At 37.7% G+C, this 15,849-nt stretch overlaps 2 non-coding genes across 2 annotated transcripts; both read right to left on the bottom strand.

The window, feature by feature from the left end:
- Positions 1-14,612: 14,612 nt before the first annotated feature.
- Positions 14,613-14,731, bottom strand: LOC131328067 (U5 spliceosomal RNA). Its single transcript, XR_009200353.1, has one exon. It is a non-coding gene; the product is annotated as a U5 spliceosomal RNA (small nuclear RNA).
- A 734-nt stretch (positions 14,732-15,465) lies between these two features.
- Positions 15,466-15,581, bottom strand: LOC131328076 (U5 spliceosomal RNA). The gene has a single exon (XR_009200361.1). It is a non-coding gene; the product is annotated as a U5 spliceosomal RNA (small nuclear RNA).
- Between the last annotated feature and the right edge of the window lie 268 nt (positions 15,582-15,849).

The raw sequence follows: 15,849 nt of genomic DNA, 5'->3' as shown, positions 1-15,849 counted from the left end.
ACCTCTAAAACACATTGTGAACTAACGTACCAACTCCCCGCCAATATATAGGAGTACAATATTTGCAACAAAAAAAAAAAAAAATCATAAGGAAGTAAAGAGAAAGGACAGCACGTGGAAGGTTGGGATTAATTAAGACCCACAAAAAAAATTAAAAAACAATAAGGTTTCGCAAAAGTGCTATACACACAACGGTTGTGTAAAACACAACACACAACCAATCTCTAGCCGTCCATTGCTGTAATAAATGGTCATGATTCACTCAAACTCTTTCCCATAAAAGTTAGATTTTTTCTTGAAAGAGTTTGTTTAAAATCTAGATCATCCAAATACATCTGGACGGTCAAAATTACGCACACAACCAACACAACGGTTGTGCAAGTAGCATTTTTGTTGGACTAATCCAAACGTGGAGATAATTAAAGCAGCCTTTGGGAGTCACCAAAGGTCATGTTTTTCATAGGAATTAAAAAAATGAAAGACGGGATTTTTTATTTTTTATTTTTTACCAGACGATAGGATGGGATGTAGACAGAAGATTGAACACCACGTTTTCAAGCCATGTGGCTAACGGTTGGCGCGCGTAGAATAGGCATATTATTGCAGGTTATATGTAAGTATTTAGAAGATTTATTTAACCTTAACCCAAGACCTAGGAGCTGGTATTAGCTGCAGAACTTGAGTAGTTCCGTCGAAGCCCATTCGAATCTTTCTCTCTACGAAGTTGGATGCTGATCCACAAGCCCTAGGTATGCCAATAAAAAACTATGGGTGATTGCTTCCTAATGAGGCCGCCTGGCCAGAGGAGGTTACTTTCGCAGTGGACTAACAATATTTTGATATGGAAAGTAGCTAGCTAGCTGAAACTTCTGATAGAGGGCGAGGAGACCCACACACATTGTAAATGCATATGTAAGTAAAGGGTTGTGGTTAAATGTACCCTTAAAGCAAGTTAATATCTAGAGCTCAAATACATGTGTCACTAGAAAATGCATGTTTTTCCGTTCCTAAGTGATTATTCAGTGTTCTTGGTGCGCCATGTGGTGCCCCGATCCCTCCGGGGTGTGTACACTATATATCTTAGACCTCACCACAATGCATGTATGTTGGGAAAGGGGTCTGGGACATCCCGTAACAGTACCCCAGAGACATTGAATAATTCTTCTGTTTTCCTAGAGATATGTATATATGAGAGGATAGAGGAGGAAAATAATTCATGATAGTCAACAGTCATTTATCCAAAACATTAATTCATATCTTCACATCGTCTAGCCCTGCCAAAGGACGAAGATCGATGTTCATGAACAATGTAACTTAGCTAGCTCGAAGATATTCAACTAAACTAGCTCGAGCCAAACTTGTAGGTCCCCCTTTGTTATCGACCTCCAAGCTTGTGTATGCACTCCAAGCTCGTTCGAGTACTTTCGAGCTAGCTTGACTCATTCATAATTTATTTTGGACAAGGTAAGCTTGAATAATCCAAATGAGGTACGTAGTATGTCACGAGTTCGGGCCATAGCCACATAATCTTTCAAAATATCCTACGCTCTTGCTCTAGATCCTCCAAGCTTGTGTATGCACTCCAAGCTCGTTCGAGTACTTTCGAGCTAGCTTGACTCATTCATAATTTATTTTGGACAAGGTAAGCTTGAATAATCCAAACGAGGTACGTAGTCACGAGTTCGGGCCATAGCCACATAATCTTTCAAAATATCCTACCCTCTTGCTCTAGATCCTCAAATTGCGTCCGCGTTGTCAATTCTTGCTATGCAAATTTTGGTAGGTTGACATGTGTTTCGAAGACGCACCCGCTCAAGCACGTGAATTATGTGACTTGGGCCCCGTTTCCACTAACAAAAAAAACACTAAAAACTCAACGCATTTTACCGTCTCGTTTTTACTAACAAAAAAGTTTCAGCATTTTATCATCTCGTTTTTACTAACATAAAAGTTTCAGCATTTTACTACAATAACTCCACATTCTTTACCCACAAATCTATCAACAACTTATTCACTACCGGAAACAACTTGACATACAACTTATTCACTACCGAAAATACCTAATAACTTCTCAACTACAGATAAAAATTTACAAATTTTTCACTACCGAAAATACCCTTAAGTCTAGCCCCCAGTTTTATGCCAACTTTCAAATGCTGATGGAAGGAACCGACTAGATTTAGGATATGCCCTGCCGGATTTGAACTTGAAAGCATATTCCTCTATTCTCCAGCCAAAAAATGACAAAAAGGACCTTGGAAGGCATATGCCCCTTGTTCTTAACTTTATGAGCCCATGGAAATGTATGTGAACAAAAAGCGTCCTGCATCCACATTCTTAATCTCTATGTACTATTAATGCGTCCACATTCTTAATCACGACTGCTAATTAAAAAAGGCTCTTCCAATCGAACTGAGTCTGCTCCGGTCTCGCTCCAATGATCAAAATCTTTTACTTCGTAGAGCTCGTCAAGTAAAACAACTATGCAAAAATCTAGCGCGATCAGATATCATTATGTACCTGATCAAAACACATATAACTTGGCAATAATGGGTTCCCATGGATTTGATATGGTGTTTCGGATCCATTTTTTTCAAGATAAAAATATTTTGATTAAGCACTTAATTAATAATATCTGATTGAAACAAAATTATGCATCGTTGTTATAATCGACAAGCTCTGCAAGTGAATGTTTTCAATCATTTGAAAGAGCTCGGAACATACCCCGCTCGCCCGGGACAGCACGATGCTGGACAACACCAACCCCCAGTTGCTTCCGATCAAAAGAAAGGAAAGCACATGGAAGCTAGGGTTTGGGACTAATCCAAACGTAGAGATAAATTAAGCGGCCAACCCCCAGTTGCTTCCGATCAAAAGAAAGGAAAGCACATGGAAGCTAGGGTTTGGGACTAATCCAAACGTAGAGATAAATTAAGCGGCCTTTCGTAGTCACCAAAGGTCATGTTTTCATAAGAAATTAATTAGATGAAGGCATAAATTTTTATTTTTATTTTTATTTTTTGCCAAACAGCACGTTTTCCGGTGATGTGGCTAACACGGTGCATTTTTATTTCCCCTACCAAGTGCATGCACTTTTCTTTTTTTTCTTTTTTTAAAGAAGTGCATAGGTTATATCTATTAATAATATTTAACCTTACCCAAAACCAAGGAGATCATAGTAGCTGTTGAGTTTATTAGTACTCCCTCCGTCCCTTTTTTTGTGTCCAGTATTCCATTTTGGGCTGTCCCTTAATAAGTGTCCATTTTGTAAAGTTAGGGGGGTAAAAGTTGGTGTATTGTCTATTTTGTCCCTAAAAGTAGATTTTATTTTGAAAAGTTAGTGAGTAAAAGTGTAATGATGATGGGTAAGTAGGGAAAATAGAGGAAAAAGTTGATGTGAAAGGTGTAATGATGATGTTTTTTTAATAAGTTGGAGTTACGAAGCAGGACACTTAAAAAGGGACAGAGGGAGTATTTTTTTCCCTCAGCAAGAGACTATGTTTTATTGTTATTCAACTTAATACTAAATTCTCTCTTCTTTTTTTACTACATGATGAAAATGTCAAACTATATGAAGTAGAGTTCACAAAATCAAAACTTTCCCTCGAGTGGTTTGGGTGCTCATGAGGTCAAAAACTTGAGTAGTGCCTTTGGTAGGGTAGGGTGATAAAAAACTTTGTGATTTCTTTCTCATGGGGCGGTCATTGGTCTGAAGTTCTTGTGGTCATACAAGCCCAGTCCTAGGGCACGGCCCAAGAGGTCATTGCCTGGGCCCCAAAATCCAACCAAAAAAAGGAGCTCCTATTTTCGTGAAAGTGTATATATATTATGTATTCAAATTCACAAGCCATATAATTGCGTGGTTCAGCGGTAGGTGCCTTGTTTTGCAACGTTCGGTTCAAGTTTGAATCCTACATACTCCAATCTATCGGCATATCATTTTTGTTAAACATTTGAGCTTGCCACAACTTGAACTCACAACCTACGGGGTGAGCTTGCCACAACTTGAACTCACGGCCTAAGGATGAGAATGATGCATTCTAATCGTGGGTATTGTTAAAGATATATTTCAAATAAATCATATGTCCACATTCCAAATTTTGTTTTCTCATGCTTTGCAACTTTAATATTCTAAAAATGTTCTTTTATATACGTAATTTACTTAAATATTTATGTTCTACCTTTTAAACTATTCTTTGTCATGTGATCTAATATTTCTACTAAACTTAAAAATAAATAGGCCAAATATTGCTAGTTGGCCTAGGGCCCCAAAATAGATAGGGCCGACCCTATGATACGTCCAGAAGAGGTTACTATAGTTGGTTGCTCTTTTATCCACTCTTTCGCATTGCAAATGATAAAACGAAAACTTCCAACCAACCAAATCATTTAATGGTGAGATTTTTACTTTGGTGGAGAAAATCTAGAAAATTATGTACGAAAGTATTTTACTCTTAATATTTAAAATTACACGACTTTTTGCAGTGGACTAACAATTTAAAACAAAGTAATTAGCTAAGTGAAACTTCGCAAGTGGAGTGGAGTGGAGTGCAGTTGGTGCGCGCCTTCTTTGTATTCCTATGCACATGGGCAGGGTTCGATTCCCGTAAGTACTCCTCCGCCTCCCCAAATCTCTTAGAATAGAGTAGATTATGTTAACGTGTGAGACCCCAACTCTTAGTCCCACATTGGTGGGTTAAGGGAATTTGTTGTGGTATATAAGTGATCGCGAACAGCTACTGTATAACTTGAGGTTAGCTTTTTGAGTCACGTGGTTAGGCTAATAGTTAGCAGGTTAGCTGGCGCAAATTGTTACATAACGAATGGCAACAACAACAACATGCGTGGAGGGTCCACACACATTGTCAGTGTATGTGCATGCAAGTAGTTATGTAAATGTGTCAATGTTGAAATGATTTCCACAGGATGGCTCCAACATCTATCACTGGAGATTGTAGTAATTTTCGAAATTGGGATGGCAACAACATGTACTTGATAGCCGATAGAAAAAAGAAAAAAAAAAAAAAAAAAAAACATTGTGTGTACGTGATGCATAATGGACAGCCGAATCGACTGCTTGACAGGATTGTCGAGCCGTCTATATATTGAGATCAACAGCCAAATCAACCATTTGACACCACTTAACAGCGATATTGCCGCTCGGCAGCATCCCCTCCGATGCACTATACGGCCTGTTACCATCACATAGTCGGTCAAAGGTTGTTTTTTTGCTATTGAAAATCGTCTAAATTGGTACAGCAACTACATGGAGGCCCACTAATATCGGGGATCACCAAAAATCATGACTTGATTAATAATCTTTTGATCAATATCAATCTTAAGAGATTTGGCCAAGTGAATATGAGAAAATAATAAATGATCGTCCTTCATGAGATCGCATGATCTAATCCGACGGAGGCCAAGCATCGCAAACCTTGGGGCCACTGAAGGGTTTATCTGATCGTTAAATTCAAGGTTCCGGAAATAGTCATGGTTTATGCAAATTGACCCGAACATCCGAATAAAAAAAATACTCCAGTATTTTGATTTTCAAATATGTGATGAGGAGAAACGAGTTCGCATGCACAAGACAGGCGGACAACAGGTGTTTGACCAAACTAAATAAATACTCCCACTATTAATGGATTCGCATAACGTTGGAATAAACTTGTGTTTAGTTCTAGATTAATTTTAAATAATATCTACTACGATAAAAATAATATCACACTTAATTAAATAGTAGGGAATCTCACATGTATCTTCTTTCAAGAGAAAAGATATCTTTCTTCTGAATTCCTATGCAATTTTCTTATCCACTGGTTATAAAATAATAAATTTGCCTAATTGCATTAAAGATCCTGCATTTCATTCAGGCCTCATTCCGCTAAGGAATAAGTACTTAATTTTTGAATTAAATGCGATGTATTGTGAGAGAATGACCTCTCTCGTAACATGAAAAATAAGTACTTTAAAAATAAGAATCTTAGCGGAACGGAACTAATATTGTAGATTTTGAACCCAAAAAAAATCATGATAGTATAAGCTAAACACAACATTTTTGTAATTCAACTATGGAAGTAAAGATGCGGACCATAACAGAATAAACCAGTATTTATTTAATATTATCTAGCGAAGCTCAAAATTTAGGGTAAGGACCCTATAGAACAGAAGTGTATGAACCCTAAAATTAAGTTTATGTGGTGGTGCCCTAACCGCTTATAATTACTCCTTATGAACAATCCAACCAAAAGGGTGGGTAAGCAAGAAAAAAGAACTGTCTAGAAATTTACACAGAGGCCTGCTCTGCCCCGAAGGCAGAGTAGGGTGCTGTGCCTCCATTACCTGTACCTGTCTCGTCCCAAACTCGAAAATATGATCCTAAGTTTTCAATTTGTAGACCTTAGTGCATACAAAAGTAAGTCAGTCGAATGTCGGCAAAACAGTAAGCGAATCACGTTTTTCTTAGTAAATTAACAGCAAATACAATTTAAAAAATACATAGCAAGAATATTTGATTTGATTCAGCGATCTAACGACGCCCGATTGACTTGATTTTTCATCGAATTATTGCCCGCGTCTAACTCTTAACTCTAAATAGTAAACCGTTCAGATTATGTTTTTGGGATTGGGTATGGTGTTGTGCACACCGTATTGTGTATATCCGGATAGTCCATCTCGACAATCAATGGTTTGGATTGCTCGATATTGGGCGTAATCTCAACCGTTCAACGGTCTTAACAATCCTAATCATTGATTACCGAATATGAATGATCAGGATTTGCACAGCACGGTGTGCACTTCTTTTGGAGGGCATGTGCACAGCACGGGGCGGGCGTGGAGCAGCGTGTGGAAGGATGGGGCTAATCCAACGCGGAGAAAAGCGGCAGGATAGGCATTGCAATAGAATATAATAGCCCCTTTCCCATGAATCCCATGACATGTGCACATGTTTTTCAATTTTTTTTTTTCACAAGAGGTGCCCAGGTTATATCTGCTTATACTAGGACCTTATCCAAAACCAAGGAGGTAATGGTTGTACAAGCAGGGCCGGCCCAAGGTATTAAGGAGTCAAATGATCGAGTGGAGCCCTACATATATTTTCAATTAAAATACAACAACAAAATATTTTTCTATATAATATAATTGTTTTAGTTCACATTTAATATGGTAAATGCTTTGGCTTCAATGGCTGTCATGTGTTTCTCTTTGACACAAGTTTGAAACATAGTAGCAACAACAATATTTTTGGCAAATACGGAAAAAAAATAATAGTAAATGCTCCGATAGGATTCAAACTCAGTCGCTTTCAGCGGGATAGTTTGCGTTTTACCACTGAATCACCATTGGAACTTCTTCTATATTGTGAACAAAATATATATATATATTTGTAGTGAAGGGGGCCCTATTTTGCTCAAAATTTGGAGGCCCTAGGCATGGGCCTCTTGAGCCTTGCCCCAAGGGCCGGCCCTGGCTACAAGTGGCTTCCCACGAGGTTTGGTATAGTGGGCATGAGAGTTAACAAAGCAACTAAAGGACTTATCCTCCACTCCAAGAAGTTACATACCTTCAAAGAAGTTACAAGGTCGAACCTCATGAAAGCCAAACGTTTAAAACTTTGGGTTTCTGGAATGTTTTTCCGATCGTAAACTTCCCATTGTCAACTTCAGGTGGCTTTTGGTTAGCGTTGTACTGCTAATACTAGTCGACTATTACTCAGTTTCTCGATCTTCTCTACATGAAAATGTCAACTGGTAATTAATTTGAGCTTATAATCAGAAAACAAGAAGTTCAAAGTTCAAGTCGTGCGGTCAATACTCTCTCAAACCTTACCATCCCACAAAGTCCCAACTTATTCCGGACCGTTGGATTGGGAACATAGAAATCTAAACTCATTCGTTCGCAAATTTGTGAAGGGGGATTTGATGACTGTAACCGTAAGGGTAAGTGTAGCCATAGATTGTGGTAAGTTTGGTCATATTAAATGTTTGTAAACTTTAGTGATAAGTGAAATTTTGTTTGTTTTTTTGGCGAGAAAGTCACGAAACCAACTCGTTTTTAGCAAAAAACAACTCCACTTTTTATGTGTGATTTTGATTGAACGATTGAATCAAGTACTTTCTAATCTAATTATCCAGGGTTCATTTTTTTTTTTTATCAACAGGCAATTCATGTACTATCATTCAAAAGTCCAAAGGCAAAAATTACATCACAAACCATAAGAGTGAACCAAAACTATCAAAATCTAAGACACGAACTACCAAATCAAGGACTGACCCTATGCCGGCACATAGTGTTGGTCTGTCAATGCCCAAAATCACTTGGGACATCATAGAAAACTCCCTATCCAACCTCGTCATTTACAATTAGGGACTCAGTGGCGGGCTATTTGGACAGGCTCAAACTTATTATGTGTGTGTGTGGGGAATATTATTATTTCCTCTTGGAATTATATCGTCACGTGATGCTCCACGAGCCTATACCACCAGATATTTACGCGAGAATCCAAAATTAAGTGTATGCACCCCAAATGAATGGGTGATTGTAGAGGCCCTTGAAGTACCACGTGGCAGTGTTTCGATGAGCTAGCACTGGTAATCTATTACTGGAGATGGTAGTGATCTTCGAAATTGGGATGGAAACGTCGTGTACGTGATAGCCGATATAAAAAATATAAAATATAAAAAACAATATAAAAAATAAAATAAATAAATAACAATGTGCGTACGTGATGCACAATGGACGGCCAGATCGACCGCTTGGCAAGAATGTCTAGCCGTCGTCTATGTCGAGATCAACAGTCGAATCAGCCGTTTGGCACAACTTAACAGGGATATTGCCGCTCGGCCCGCAGCATCCCCTCCGATGCACAATACGGCCTGTTACCATCATATAGTCGGTCAAAGGTTGTTTTGCTATTGACAGTCGTCTAAATTGGTACAGCAACTACATGGAGGCCCATTAACATCGGAGAGATTTTTTAATGCCAACGGGTATATCCTACGTGATACTCATTCGGCGCATCTGAGCCGTCCGATACATTTTTGGACGGTTCGGATTGAAACCCTCTCTCTCCTCTCACCCCGACACTTTTTCTTTCCTTTTTCTCTCTTCAAATCTGAACCGTTCAAACACGGAATAGACGGTTCTGATTATGGCTGTTAGTTGAAACCAGAAGTTCGATCGAAACCGGAAAAAACGGACCGGACCGAATTTTTCAAACCGGTGGAATAATTTCGATCCGGTTCCAGTTTATGAAATTTAATATTTTTAAAACCGGTTCGGTTTCCGGTTTATGTGTTTTATAAACCGGTCGAAACCAGACCGAACCGGATTAATGCATATGTGTAAAAATTTGCAAATAGTAGAACTCGAACTCGGGTGCTTCAAATTGAAGGAGGGACTCTTTACCGCTTGGACATACAACTATTTGTGTTTTTATCATAGAATAAATATATTTATTACATAGAAATACATAAAATTTATATACACAAATTTATATACACACTAGCCCTAAGAACTTTTCCAGATTCACATCTCATTCTCTCACGCGGACTTCACTCAGCACTCCTCCATAGCGATTTGGCCAAACCCAAGGGTGAGTCTCTTCGTCCCTCTCTCTCTCTCTCTCTCTCTCTCTCTCATCCCACAAAATCTGGAAGTAGAAGATCTACAAAACCCATCACCCCTCTTGTTCTCACTCCCTTCGTCCATAATCTCTGTTTGAATCGACTGAATACCCTTCGGATCTACTGATTTTCGCTTCAAAACCCCTTAAATTAGAGCTTCGAAACCCTTCAATGGTGGTTTGGGCACGATGGTGGCGACGGCGGGGATGGCCTGATGGTGGTGGTGGCCGTGTATGGTGGTTTTTTATTGGCAGAACGAGAAACCGGATAAACCAGATAAATCGGACCGAAATCGGTTGAGCCGGTCGAAACCAGACCGTATTATCTCAACCGGTTCCGGTTTTCAAAAATCCCAAACCGGATACCCGGTTTCGACCGAAAAATATGCCGAAACCAGTTGAAACCGGACCGGTATCACCCCTAGTTCTGATGCACGAGCGGATACCACATGGAACCCGCTCGGCACTGAAAAAAATTTCCTAATATCGGGGATCACCAAAAGTGACTTGATTAATAATCTTTTGATCGATATCAATCCCAAGAGATTTGGCCAAATAAAGATGAGAAAATAATAAATAATTGTTCTTCATGAGATCGCATGTTCGAATTCAACGGAAGCCAAACATTGCAAATCTTGAAGCTACTGAAGAGTTTTTCTGATCGTTAAATTCAAGATCCCATAATTAGTCAAGATTTACACAAGTTGGCCCAAACATCCGATTAAAATAAATAAATAAATAAATACTCCAGTATTTTGATTTTCAAATATGTGATGAGGAGAAACGAGTTCGCATGCACAAGACAGGCGGACAACTGGTGTTTGACCAAACTAAATAAAATACTCCCACTGGCCACTTGTAATGGATTCGCATAACGTTGGAATAAACTTGTGTTTAATTAGTTCAAGATTAATTTAAATAATATCTACTGCGACAAAAATAATCTCACCCTTAAATAGTAGGGAATCTCACATGTATCTTCTTTCAAGAGAAAAGAGGGAGTAAATCTTTCTTTTGAATTCCTTTGCAATTTTCTTATCCACTGGTTATAAAATAATTATTTTGCTTAATTGCATTAAAGATCCTGCATTTCACTCAGGCCTTGTCCCGCTAAGGAATAACTACTTATTTTTTAATAAATACTTATTTTTTGATTTAAATGTGATGCATTGTGAGAGAATGGTCTGTTTCGTAAAGCGAAAAATAAGTACTTAAAAAATAAGAATCTTAGCGGAACTTAGTCTTATTGTGAAAAATAAGTATGAACAGATAGCTTGGATGGTGCATAGCACGTACAGCACCAACCTGGGGTCCCTCAGCCTTCGTTTTTTATCTGTATTTTCTTTTTTGGTTAAAATATCACCCGTCTTTTCTTCCGACATTTATTGTAGATTTTGAACCCAAAAAAAAAAAACCGAAAATAGTATAAGCGAAACACAACATTTAAAGTAATTCAATTTCTGAAGTAAATATGCGGACCAGAACAGAATAAACCAGTATTTATTTAATATTATCCACAGAACATTAGAGTTTGTTAGTATTTGAGACTTCAATTACCAAAAAAATTATTTTAACGTAGAAAAGTAAATATTGCTCTTATATGGAGTAATTATCAATGATCTTAAGGCACCGCCACATAAACTTAATTTTAGGATCCATACAGTACTTCTGTGGGGTCCAGAACTTCAAATAAATGTGCGATAGAAATAGTGTTGGAACACCACGTGACGTTGTCCCAAGACCACTAAATAGCAATTATTCCTTATGAATAATCCAATCAAAAGGGTGGGTAAGAAAGAAAAAAAGAACTGTCAAGAAATTTACACAGGGACCTGCTATGATCCAAGGCAGAGTAGGGTGTTTTTGCCTCCAATACATGTACCGGTCTCGTCCTGATCTCGAAAAATGATCCAAATTTATTGTGTTTGGATGAGTTTTTAGAAGTTTTTGAGAAATTTTGTAGGATTATGAGTGAAGAAAGAAATGTGAGTAATGATTGGAAGTAGATGTAATGATTGGAGAGAGATAGAGAGAAATGAAAATAATGGTGAATAGTGATTAGAAGTAAGGGTAATGAATGTTTTTTTAGTTGAGAATTTTTTTTTAAAAAGCAATCCAAACAAAGCAAATTGTAGACCTTAATCCGTACAAAAGTCCTGTAAAAAATAAAGTCAATCAAAAGTTGGCAATCTAGCAAGCAAATCACGTTTTTCTTCAATAAATTAACCGCAAATATAATTTCAAAAATACACAAGAAGAATATCTGATTCCATTAGTGATCTACCGACGCCCGATCGACTTGATTTTTCTCCAGGTTATTGCCTGTTTTTAACTCTAAACAGTAAACGGTTCAAATTATAATTTCAAACTCGAAACGAGACCCGAATTGGAGCTGATCCAAGTAGAGAGAGGGGCATGGAGCAGCATGTGGAAGGATGGCCAGGGCTAATCCTGGATTGGAAAATTCTGTACTGTAAGGCCCTGCAAGGCACCCTGTAGGGCACACAGGAGCTATCGATCTTGACAATAAATGATTGAGATATGATTTTTAATTATGACCGATAAGAATCATTTATTATAGGTCATAATTAATTTTTAATGTGGACTATTAATTAATGAAATCAACGACTGTGTGCTGCCCTATACGTACACTACACAGGATGCACTACAGCACTCCGGATCCGCTAATCCTACGCGGAGAAAAGCGGCCTTTGGGAGTCACCAAAGGTCATGTTTTCATAGGAGATAGGCATTGCAATAGAATATAGCCCATTTCCCATACCATGAGCACATGTTTTTCAAATTTTTTCCGCCCCGGTTATACTGTATCTATTTATAATTAGACCTTATCCAAAACCAAGGAGGTAGCAAGCAGGGCCGGCCCAAAGTATTTGGGGTTCTAGGCCAAATGATCGAGTGGTGCCCTACATATATTTCCAATTAAAAAACAACAATAAAAATACTTATCTATATAATCGTTTTAGTTCACATTTAACATGGTAAATGCTTTGGCTTCAATGGCCACTATGTATTCTCTTTGACACAAATTTGAAACATAGTAGCAACGCAAGCAAGATCGGCCCGAGGTATTTGGGGATTCTAGCCCAGATGGTCGAGTGGTGCCCTACATATATTTCCAATTAAAAAACAATAATAAAAATACTTATCTACATAATCGTTTTAGTTCACATTTAATATGGTAAATGCTTTGACTTCAATGGCCGCTACTCTATGACACGAATTTGAAACATTGTAGCAACAACAATGTTTGTCGATCGTTAACTTCCAATTGTCATATTAAATGTTAAACATGGTAAGTTTGATCATATTAAATGTTTGTAAACTTTAGTGATAAAGGGGAATTTTGTTTGTTTTTTTGGCGAAAAAGTCACGAAACCAACTCGTTTTTAGCAAAAAATAACTCCACTTTTTATGTGTGATTTTGATTAAACGATTGAATCAAGTACTTTCTAATCTAATTATCCGGGGTTCATTTTTTTTTTTTTTATCAACAGGCAATTCATATACTATCATTCAAAAGCCCGAATGCGAGAATTACATCACAATCCAAAAGAGTGAACCAAAACTACCTTAAGACACGAGCTACCAAATCAAGGACTGACCCTATGCCAGCACATATTGTTGGTCTGTCAATGCCCAAAATCACTTGGGACATCATAGAAAAATCCCTAACCAAACTCCTCATTTACAATTAGGGACTCATTGGCGGGCTATTTGGACAGGCTCAAACTTATGTTTAGGTGGGCTTGGAAACAAAGTCAATGCCCATCCATTGGTCTGGGCCACGTTGGGCCTTTGTTTACCTTGTACCATGCAGTAAAGTTATGGATTAAACCCGGCCCATCCAGCCCATTTTTTTAGTTTTTCAATTTTAACTCCAAAAGTGCTTGATCCTAATTATCATTATTTCTAATATTTCTAATTTTGTTTTAACAAAACAATTTAGTACTAGATATCGTATGCATACAATATTGAAATAACATCATGCAGCTTAGAAGCACCAATTTCAAGTAACCAAAATTTGGTGCGAAATAAGAAGAAGAGACAGAACATCTAACTTTGGGCTAAAAAGACGGTGATATAACCATTGACAAAGCTGTCCTTTTTTTTTTTTTTTTGAACAACGAAGAAGTATTTCATTAATCACAAAGGATAAAAATATGAAATCAGCATAGTAGGGGGAAAAAGTATTGAGAGAGCTTCAAAGCCATCGTTCTTATCTCTGTGTATAATAGTACGTCTGTTCGTATGTGTTAGAGAAAATTGAGGAAATCTTATAGCTTGAACTCAATCTTCAAATCTCTTAGCCTTGGTGTCCCATTTCGTTTGTTTACCAAGGAAACGTGTATTTTGACTTCCAAAACTTAATTGCCTAGCTTGCTGGTGAAATGGTAGACACGCAAGACTCAAAATCTCGTGCTGTCAAAATAATTTTTAGAATTTTTTTGCGCCATTTAGAAGGTATTGATGAATAGATTTGAAGGATACAAAAAATAAAAAAAACTTTCAAAAATTATAAAGGTTAAAATGATACAAGTTTTCTTAGGAAGCAAATAAAATGAGAACGAAAAGAGTACTGAATATGATTTCTCTAGACGTTAAATAACTTTGCTACGTACACACCATTTCAATACACCACCCGGTAATGTGAGGTCCCACAACATATTTTGACAAAATTTGAGTCGTTTATTATGTAGCTCTAGACGTCTAATCATTTGCGCAAAAAACCAGATTGATTGGAGATTAGTAAATATTTGATTCAAATTAACTGAATAACAAAAGAATTTAACGACCCATTGTTCTCAAGGATATTATAAAATTGGTATGTACGATCAACCTGATTAAAGAAATTGTAAAATTTTAGAATTGGTACTAATGTAAATCAACCTGATATTTGGCAAGAAAATTTGTATCATTTCAATTTCAAAAATTATAAAAATAATTTTCAGACTTGGTTTGAAAGGGAGTCCTTACCCAAAGGAAGGACCCCTCCAAAAATTGGCGTATGCCACTTAAAACGGCGAGCACACGGTATTCTTTAGTAAAAGGCGAAAGAATAGTTCGCCTTGTGCTCACCGCGTGGCTGCGTGATTTAATGTTGTGGTTGCCTTGGCTTATGAATTACTCTCCTTTAACGACAGAACTTTCAACAGCCAATGTGGGACGAAGTATATCTAACGTCTCGGCTGAACACACCGCTGTCCAAGTTCTTATGCTTTGGACCGCTCTGCCCTCTGTTTCTGGTAGCCTAATACATGGTTTTGCTCTGCTTTCGAAGGGCTTAATCTAGGAATTTTCTAATCAAATCGTCATTTAATAGCTCAAGGTTCAATAGAACTTGGCAATTTTCTGAGCTAAACTTGAGTTTTGAATCTTTTGACGGCTATTTCCTTCGTGTTGACTCGGGGTTTCTTGGGTTTGGAGTTTCTTTGGCTTGGAGTTCCTGTAGTGCGGCAATGTAGGGCACTACTGGGGTTGTAGGGCACTCCGAAAGCAACTTTCGAGAAATTATCCTTACCATCCGAAGCAATAATCATATAGACTTTGTTAAAACATTTATTTTGGTAAAACACTTAAAGTTTATCGGAGATCAACAGCCATGTATACGGTCAGACAACATTTTTTTTGGATTTTTTTTTCCGTGGATGGATGGATGGCTTACATTTTGCTGCCAAGAATAAATGAAATGATTATCAAGGAGAAAAGAATTTATGAACTTGTGGACCACCTTTGAAAAGAATTTTCCTCATTCAGTATTCTTAGAGAGCCCAAAATTTAAGTGAAACTGCAAAATTTCGGATTTGGTTTGATAGGGAGTCTAAGCCAAAGGAAAAGACCCCTCCAAAAACTTCGGTATGCCACTTTCTGTGGCGAGCGCACGGTATTCTTTAGTAAAAGGCGAAAGAATAGTTTGCTTTGTGCTCTCCGCGTGGCTACGTGGTTTTGAACCACCGAGTTGCCTATCTTATGTATGACTTTCATTTCAGAACAAAACTTTCGACTGTCAATGTGGGACGAGGCCAAGTATATCTAACTTCTCCAGAGAACACATCCCTGTCCAAGTATTTGAACAAAGTCGCTTGAGCAACTCAACTCGAATCGAATCGCTTTGCTGTATTAAATCTTCCTTTTGTTTACTAGTCGCATATATTAAGGATTTGAGTATCTAATTGCCACTTTATCTCATCATGGTTTCATAGTAA

This window comes from Rhododendron vialii, chromosome 5a (assembly GCF_030253575.1).
Source record: "Rhododendron vialii isolate Sample 1 chromosome 5a, ASM3025357v1".
NCBI classification, from domain to species: Eukaryota; Viridiplantae; Streptophyta; class Magnoliopsida; order Ericales; family Ericaceae; genus Rhododendron; species Rhododendron vialii.
The sequence above is the reverse complement of the archived record's forward strand: the minus strand, read 5'-3'. Positions and strand labels throughout refer to the sequence as shown.